Source organism: Adiantum capillus-veneris, chromosome 22 (genome assembly GCF_014529385.1).
Source record: "Adiantum capillus-veneris isolate H3 chromosome 22, ASM1452938v2, whole genome shotgun sequence".
Lineage (NCBI taxonomy): Eukaryota > Viridiplantae > Streptophyta > Polypodiopsida > Polypodiales > Pteridaceae > Adiantum > Adiantum capillus-veneris.
The window spans coordinates 50,740,831-50,749,863 of record NC_140952.1 but is presented as its reverse complement, the minus strand read 5'-3'; the positions used below and the strand labels follow the sequence as shown (position 1 = coordinate 50,749,863).

The following is a 9,033-nucleotide window of genomic DNA, read 5'->3' as shown; positions in this document are numbered from 1 at the left end:
CTGAATGTACTTGCGATTACTATACAAAAAACTGACCTTTTCAAAGTTCTCTAAACTTAATGATTGAATGATGTAATTTTATTTTGGTGATATGATGTAATTTTATTTTGATGATATGATGTTGTCATACTCTGATAGAGTCCTACTACATCGCACACATAATAGCATAGACAGGACCATCGGGCTATTATTACACATAGTTATGCTATATAGCACTCATACTGCAAGAAATACTATGACATAATAGCATAGATAGGGAGATTGGCCTCTTATTAGACACATTTACACTATATGGCACACATAGTGCTCTCAATATGTAATATAGCTCTTTCACATACCACACATCATATCATAGACAGGAACATTGTGCTATGTGATACACACTTTTACTGTATAGCACACATGTTGCTATCTTACTACAATAGAGTCCTTTTATAGCATAGACAGGGACATTGGGCTATTATTACACACACTTGTACAATATAGCACACATAATAGCCTAGGTAGAGACAATGGACTATCTTGACACATTACTTGGCTACATATCACATATAGTAGCATGTACACAACTCCATAACACCCAATGGGTAGCTATTCATAAGAGTGAGATGATTGTAAGAATGAGACATGTTTACCTGAGATTCATCAAGAAAGTGAATGGGATGCTCTTGATAATGTTTTCTTCCCAATCGGTTCCGACAAATATCTTGGCTAAAATTTTTCAAGGTGCAACATGTTCACAATTGTAACCTCATTATCTGAAATGTGTTTGATTATATGCTATGTGCTCTGTGTGGTTGTGTGCTATGTGATACATAGCACAATGGACATGTGTAAGGAGGTACTGAATGGTGAAGGCTATATAGAACATAATATAAGCATGTTAAATAGGTATCATGCTGCTTCATAGGGCATGGCATTGTAAATGGTTTCATGTAGTTCCAGAGATAAATAACATGTCTTTGAGGTAGCATCTACCAAAGGCATGTGAAACTTGATTGCCCGAACAAGGTGAGAGTACAGGTTAGTAACTCCCCTATCATCAAGTAGAGTGTAGTGATTTGGGTCCCCCTCTTGCTGTTGGTAATAACACCCTGTGACAACATAAGTGTTTTTATCACATTTGTTTTTCCACTTATCTCTTAAGATGCAATCTGTGATCCATTTTCTCTTTGTACATCTCAAAAGAAAGAACTCTACACCTTCTACATTGCCAGCGTCTGCATTGACTGCAAAGTTATCACCTTCAATGAGATACTCACTCAGCATATCCTGGGATCCCTCAAACATTGCAGCTTCATCTTCTGGTACCTCAGTCTCTTCTACTACCTCAGAGAGTGGTTTCAATGCCTTATGTGTCCACTTGCCTGCGTATGATTTGTTCGAACAAGTCCTCCAATGGCCCTTCATGCAAGCATCACAAAAACAAGAAAGCCGCCTGGTCCTTAATTGAGTAGGATCATGACGACAAAAGCCTGAAATGCAATGGAGTGATCGAGATCCTGGTACTCTCTCACAACCCCATAGATTAGACATGTCCACTTCTGTCTCTTTTACTAGACAAAATTTCCTGTTTATAGTAGGACCTGCTTTAGTGGATTGTGCATAAGAGCTACATGCAGCATTGGACATTATTCTCATCCAAAATGAAACCACGTCTGCAGCTTTCCTAAGAACAACTCCATTACTCTTGATTTGTTCATGTGTAAGGGCTCTCTTTTTCACAGCGCCAGTGCCATCATGCTCCCCCTTGCCATGGCCAGAGCCAAAAAAAATTAATGTCATCTCTGTACCTGTTAGTTGGTAATATCTAGCAACAAAGTAAAATGGCCTTGCAGCCTTGAATTGCGAGGCTGCACCATCTGACCACACCCAGTGCTTCTTGAAATTCATCCCCTGGTCTTTAAGCCACTGATCACAAAGAAGAAAACAATGCTGGACAAATAGCGTATCATGTTGCCTATCATCGGAGATGTAGAAATGCATATGCTTGATAATACTGTCATCTTCGTTGTCACGCATGTACGTTATGTGAACAAGGATGGTGCATTGATCTGTATGCCAATGCATGGATTGTACTTCATTTTGCTCTTTGAATGAGTAATTTTCAGCAAAGTCTACTACAGATATAATGGTATCTGAAGGAAACACCTTCAAACATTCTTTGTATTGATGTGCCTGCCATCTGTAAGTGAAATTGTGCTCGATGAAGATTTTGATGTCGTCTTTTATCCTCCCTGCCAGCTCACTTAAAGCCACGTGCTTGAGTGACAACATGTTTCTCTTACTTAGACCATGCTTAGTTTGAACTTTAATGTCCTCGAAGACTTGCAGTGGAACTGTCTTTGTCATCTCTGCAAGTTCTCGTGGACAAAGTCTGAGCTTTTCTACACCACAGTTTCTGCATTGGCCCATCAAGCAGGTGTGTTTATGGAACATATCCCCCTCAGCCTTTGTACATACGCATGATTCCCACAACTTCGTGATCCCTGAAAACGAGTGCTCAACGACAAGACATTCTGCATTCACCCCATCTGATTTGCAAACATTGCATTTACATGTACATGACCTCCCATGAAAACCAAAAGCAGATGAGCGCATAAAATTAAATGCATCTTTGAGATACATCAGTTTGATATGATAAACACAACAGCAAGTATTTCGATCTTTCAACTTTAGCACGAACCAAGGCTTCAGCTTCTCAAAGGACCTTTGCCCAATTGTCACATGTGGGTGGCTATCTTTAAACTTCAAGAAATACTCTGTCTGCTTGAAAAAAAAATGCATTAGAATTACATTTTGCTATATATTACACATAATAGCATAGCTATAGATGCATCCGTATAAATACACATAGCTATGCTACATAGCACAGATAATAGCATAGATGGATAACTCAGCTTTCATTACATGCTCAATTTTGTTATATAACACATAATAGCATAGATAGGTATTTTTAGCTATTATTACACACACATCACACACGTCTTCTATATAGCACACATAGTGCTCTCATATTATAACACAGTTATTCTACATAACACACAAAAGAGCATAGACAGGGATATTGTGCTATTATTACACATATCACACTATGCATAGCACACATAATAGCATAGAAATGGATACCGTGCTACTATTACACTAACATCTGCTATGTAGCACACATAGTGCTCTCATAATATTATAAAATCTGATAGCACACATAATACCATAGATAGGTATATTGTGCTATTTCTATATAGCAGACATGATGTTGTCATACTCTGATAGAGTCCTGCTACATGGCACACATAATAGCATAGACAGGACCATCGGGCTATTATTACACATAGCTATGCTATATAGCACTCATACTGTAAGAAATACTATGACATAATAGCATAGATAGGGACATTGGCCTCTTATTACACACACTAACGCTATATGGCACACATAGTGCTCTCAATATGTAATATAGCTCTTTCACATACCACACATCATATCATAGACAAGAACATTGTGCTATTCTTACACACACTTTTACTGTATAGCACACATGTTGCTATCTTACTACAATAGAGTCCTTTTACATGGCACACTTATAGCATAAACAGGGACATTGGGCTACACTTTTTCAATATAGCACACATAATAGCATAGGTAGATACAATGGACTATCTTGACACATTACTTGGCTACGTATCACATATAGTAGGATGTACACAACTTCATAACACGCAATGGGTAGCTATTCATAAGAGTGAGATGTTTCACTTGAGAGCTATTCATTGTAAGAATGAGACATGTTTACCTGAGATTCATCAAGTGAGTGTATGGGATGCTCTTGATAATGTTTTCTTCCCAATCGTTTCCGACAAATATTTTTCTTGTTTGGAGACACCCTACTGTGATCTATCCAAAATGTAATAATTGTCTCCTTCAATTCCTCCGATAAGGACCCAGCATTTCCAGACTTCCTTTTGCATAAGTCGAACCTCAGCGTACTTGACATAGGATCACTATCAAGTCTACCCAAAGCTGAATATAAATTCCTTGGATGAACATTTAATAGCTTTGCCACTTTATGTAGAGTAACACCTCTACCTTGGCTCCCATTATCATGCAGTAATCCATTCACCAGCGTGCTGAATGTGCTTCGTTTTAAAAACATCTCGTCGGCTGATTTTGGAATCTTTAATTCCTGTAAGGAGACCTTGAGTGCAGAAATAAGGCCATTTGCAGGAAGATACAAATCTTCACAGAATGGCAAGATTCTATCATCATTGAAAACACCTTGAAGAATTGCATTCTTATCTTCTTTCCCGTAAGTATGCAACTGTCTCACAATGTGATGAACAATATTCTGAATAGTATGTTGCTTCTTGTCTTCCTTTGTGTGTACATCGATGTCCTCCCTATGACGATATTTTGTTCCAATGTTGACGCTTGGCTGTACTTGCTTTCTTGCACGACATCACTTTCTGTACTCACGTTTAGCCTGTGCTTCATACTTCCTCACTGCAATAATTTCATCCTCATTTAGACAAGCCTTTATCTTGGAGTGCACCTGCATATGAATGGTGTCTATTCCATGTACCTCATCATAAAATTTGTCGTCCACCATCCTGGAACAATCTGCAGTAGTTTGAAATGAATGAAGTCGTACAAAACTTCCTGATTATGATAGTGAACTGAAATCCAGTTGTGCTGCATTATTGAGTTCAAGAAGCTCCATTGTTGCTTGTGAGGAGGTATGAGCTGGAACCAAAGCAAGAGGAAGGGAGTATCCATTATCTATATTCTGAACAGGAGAGTAGGAGAGAGAGAGAGATGGAGATGGGCAGTTAAGGCCATCTGAGAGAGAGAGAGAGAGAGAGAGAAAGGGACAGAGAGGGAGAGGTCCACGTGTGCTAACCGCTCCATGTCTTTCAATCCGAGTAGTGGAGTCGTGAAGTCAATTATCTTACCTATATTCTTTTAAAAATTATTGACTTAAAAGCCCAGCTATGGTGCCATCTATAGCATCATACTAGGTGTCCATGGACACCAAGTATTTAGACACCATTCTATGCTTTCACCCATGTGCTTTGTGGAAGATTATGTGTTAATTGGAAAGGATTTTGTTGAGGGAAGAAAGAATGATCTCTACTCACAGATACATGAGCATATGTTGCAACATAGAGCTAGAAGTAGTACATATACGCAGAAAGGTAAACAAGTTAAGTGGAATGCAGATTTTGTGTTTCTTGATTTACCTTTTGACCACAACTTGCATGGACTACCCAACCATCTTACATGGGATGAGCTCATCGACGATCATGTGCAATATGGGACATCTTTGTATAGTGCTATGCTTTCTGACTCAGGGTGGATATTGATTATGGGATCTTTAGAAGGTAGTATTTTTTATGGAATAATAAAATAAATAACTTCAATTCATCATTTCAGCTTGTATCCTTTTTGTAGGTGGTGACACTGTGGGTTTGGTGGAGCACTACTGCCAAGTGTCGGAGCTATAGATCTGTAGACGTATTATTATGATGGATCATGGTTTGTATGGGACTATCTTACACCGCACCACATCTACTATAGAGGTTGAGAGAATCCTTTCTTGCCGCTCTACATGTGTGGTTTAATTATGTTAGTTACTAATTGTTTATTTTATATGCATTGCATGACATCCATTATTTGATTAGCTAATAGATGTGGGCCAATACCTCCTACGTGAATGTACTGCACACTTTGAGGCTCTTGGGATGAAACTTCAAGATTCAGTTCTTTATCCCCACATGCCTGCAAAGGCTATGTCTAGGACAGTCAATGGATGGCTATGTCTAGGACAGTCAATGGATTTGAGTGGCGAGGTGTGATGCAGAGGAATATATCTTTTATTTCATGTTTTATGGACATTCTTTCAGCACCAAATGCCATATCTTTGGAGCTTGGCTGTGGCACACGTCCATTGCTACATGCATCTCTTGGATCAACATGTTTGTGCGTCTCCCTTGATCGAGATGATGCAATCATATCATCTTATGTTATGCCATTATTATCTCGATAAACAGCTTGAGCATCCACTTCTACACACACATCAAGAGATTTTGATAAATCCCCTTGGAAGAATTTATCCATATAACAAATGAGGGTTTTTTGCTTTGTGATCGTTGTGGATCTTTGACAATTGCTTTTTATTTTGTTTTCATGGATTGGTCTTATAGTATTTCATCTTAAAGCTCTTGATTATACAAGTGGACACATAATTACTTTGTTATGTTTTACTTGAAGTGTATTGCTAGATTATGCAGACGCTATGGCTAGGAGCATGGAGAGAGATCCAAGATTTGATATGCGCTTGGAAGATCCTTTCAATTCTTGTCTACTCTTTATTGATGATGAGTGTGACTCCACTTGACATTTGATAGAAAATATTTGGTGTTTATGGAACACTACAATTGATCTTGTCTTGTTCTTTGATGGCATGTTAATGATCAATGCAAAGCTTGTGAAATTCTGCACATTTTATTGTCGTTATCACTTTGAGAATTTTTCCAAAGAGACAATTGTTTTCTTGTTTGAGCAGAATTTTTACTATTCACTTGTTGAACGTTGTGAGACTTGTAAAATTGTACAAATGAATTGGTTTTGTTATTTTGTTATTCTTATTGCAAAACTACTACAACGCTAGATAGCCGATTCATTTTCCTTAATCGTTGTCTTTTGTGTCACTATTTTATTTCATTGCATAGAGTAAAATGTTATGGTCCCAACTTACTTCGTTGTTGTAACATCATGTGCTTCTCTTACTACATCAGTTCAAACATTGTGTGAGTTACAATGCCATGTAATAGCATGCCCAAAACCTAATATTTGATTCATCATTACTTTTAAGGTTGTGTCAAACTTGATAGTTGATTTATTTATTGCTTGTATATGTTTCTTCTTGTTCTACTCTATCAATATAACCCATAGCATCTTGTGAAACACTACATCGTCACATATGTTAAGTTTTGAATCACATGCCAATATTACTCTAAATTTTAGAACATTTTATAGATAATTGTTCAAATTTTAATTAATTGGTTTGTTGTTGATAACCATGCTCTCCAATTCTCATGTGTGTAATTGAGTAATATAAAACATTGATCATTTGTCGGGTCACTTGGATTTTGAGCTTGCTCAAAAAACTCTGCTCGGTTAATGGAGGCACTCAAGGAAGCTCCTCTTTGAACAAATTGATTATTGAATCCAATGGCATGATTTATTGATGGGGATTGTTTTCAAGATGTCACCTCTCTTCGTGCTCGTTGATTGCAGGATATTCCCAACACAATTGAGGCAAGAAAGGTCAGAGCTATTTTAACCCAGGTACAAAAGGTAGGTCCTTTTCCAAGTGCGATCACCTACGCTTGCACCTTGAACGCGCATTGATTGCAGGAATATACTATGGGAGGATACTAGAATCATGTCTCCAAACTCAATGAGAAAAGTTCAATTGACAACATTGCATTGGTTAAAAAAATCAACAAATGAGCTTCAAAATAAAAAGGTACATAAAAGTTTTTTAAATCTTCACTCAATGTGAACAACGTAGTGAAATGAACATGCTGAAATTTGCATGCTGCCTTGAGAACGTTACATTCCCTCATATTGTAAAATTTAAGGAGGACTGTGCAAACCACCCCATGCAAGGAAGCTTATATGTTTTTTTTATCTTCTCAAAATATAAAAAGGAAACAATATTTTAAATTCTACCCCCAACTATGATCTACATGTTTTCAATTAGGCCAGTAGCTTGAACTAGCCTATGATCAACCATCCTACTTTTGAATGGTGTTGGCTTGAGGTCCTAGATCCCTACTTCTATCTCAAATCATGTTGTAACATTTAATGCACTAGGAACTTGTGTGTAGTGGAAATTGATAACATAGTGAGCATTTCATTAATAACAAGTTCCTAATGAGCATAGAGAGAGTACTTAATTTGAGAAAGCAACATAGAAATTTCACCTAGCTAATTTGGCATTGACAATACTTGAAAAGAGAGAGAAATAGAATAATTGATAATAGTTGAGGACTGGATTTACATGGAGCCAGTCCCCCCTCCATAAAGGCTTTGTATTATAGCTTCTCCCATCAAAGGAGACTTTTGTACAATACAATCTTTGTATTCCTTGATAGAAATAGTTGGTGTAATGAAGTTGGAAGCTTCATACACCAAATTATGCTTGAAAAAAACACCTAGTGTCCCTAGCCTCAGTCCCAAGGCTTCACACACCTTCAAAAATGGTGAGAGCTAGCAGGGAATTGAGAGGAAGAAGATGTATCTTATGAGAAAGCAGTATTCTCCTCACATATTGACTCTAATAGCATAGTTTAGCCAAGAGTTTTTGGTGTAGGCCTCTACTTCTCAATGCTTGGAGAAGGAGACAAAGTTCTTGCTCAACACATAACTTGTGTGTGTGTGTGTGTGTGTAGCCAAGTGTGTAAGACTAAAAATGCCAAGCTTTTTCTCTCTTGGTTGACCCCTCTTGCTTTTTGCTCATGCTGGCCTCTCATTGGCTCCTGCAAAGCTTAGCCAATCACAAATTAGAAGTATAGTTGATAGCCTTGTGACATGTGTCCTTATTTACCCTTTTGTGAGAACTTAGGTAATCAAATAATTCATCTAAACTCTCATTGGACCTTTTTGTCTTCTGGTGGCCGATAGGAATCAGGCAAGCCATTGGGCTCCCGGATGCTCATTCGACCCCTTGGTAGACTGCCCAATAGTTTTCTAGGGAGCTTAATTTCTATTGGTTCTTTTATCAGGAATTTTTAAATTGATTAGACTAAATTTACTCTAGCCTAAATCTCATTGGTCCACCTCTATAGCCATCCAATAGGATCTGAGGGGAGATTGGGAGCAACTAGGCTAGGAGCCTGGCATGTGTCCAGTATTCCCTTTGTGTAAAGAGGGAGCTTTGGAGTGTGTGTGTGTGTGTTTCTCTCTCATCCCCTACAATAAGGGCTCGCCCCTCCTTCCTAGGGATGTGGGAAGAGTTTTTAGTCTTCC

At 38.0% G+C, this 9,033-nt stretch overlaps 1 pseudogene; it reads left to right on the top strand.

The window, feature by feature from the left end:
- The first annotated feature begins 5,062 nt into the window (after positions 1 to 5,062).
- On the top strand, positions 5,063 to 6,125 carry LOC147429340 (uncharacterized; annotated as a pseudogene).
- The last annotated feature ends 2,908 nt before the right edge of the window (positions 6,126 to 9,033 follow it).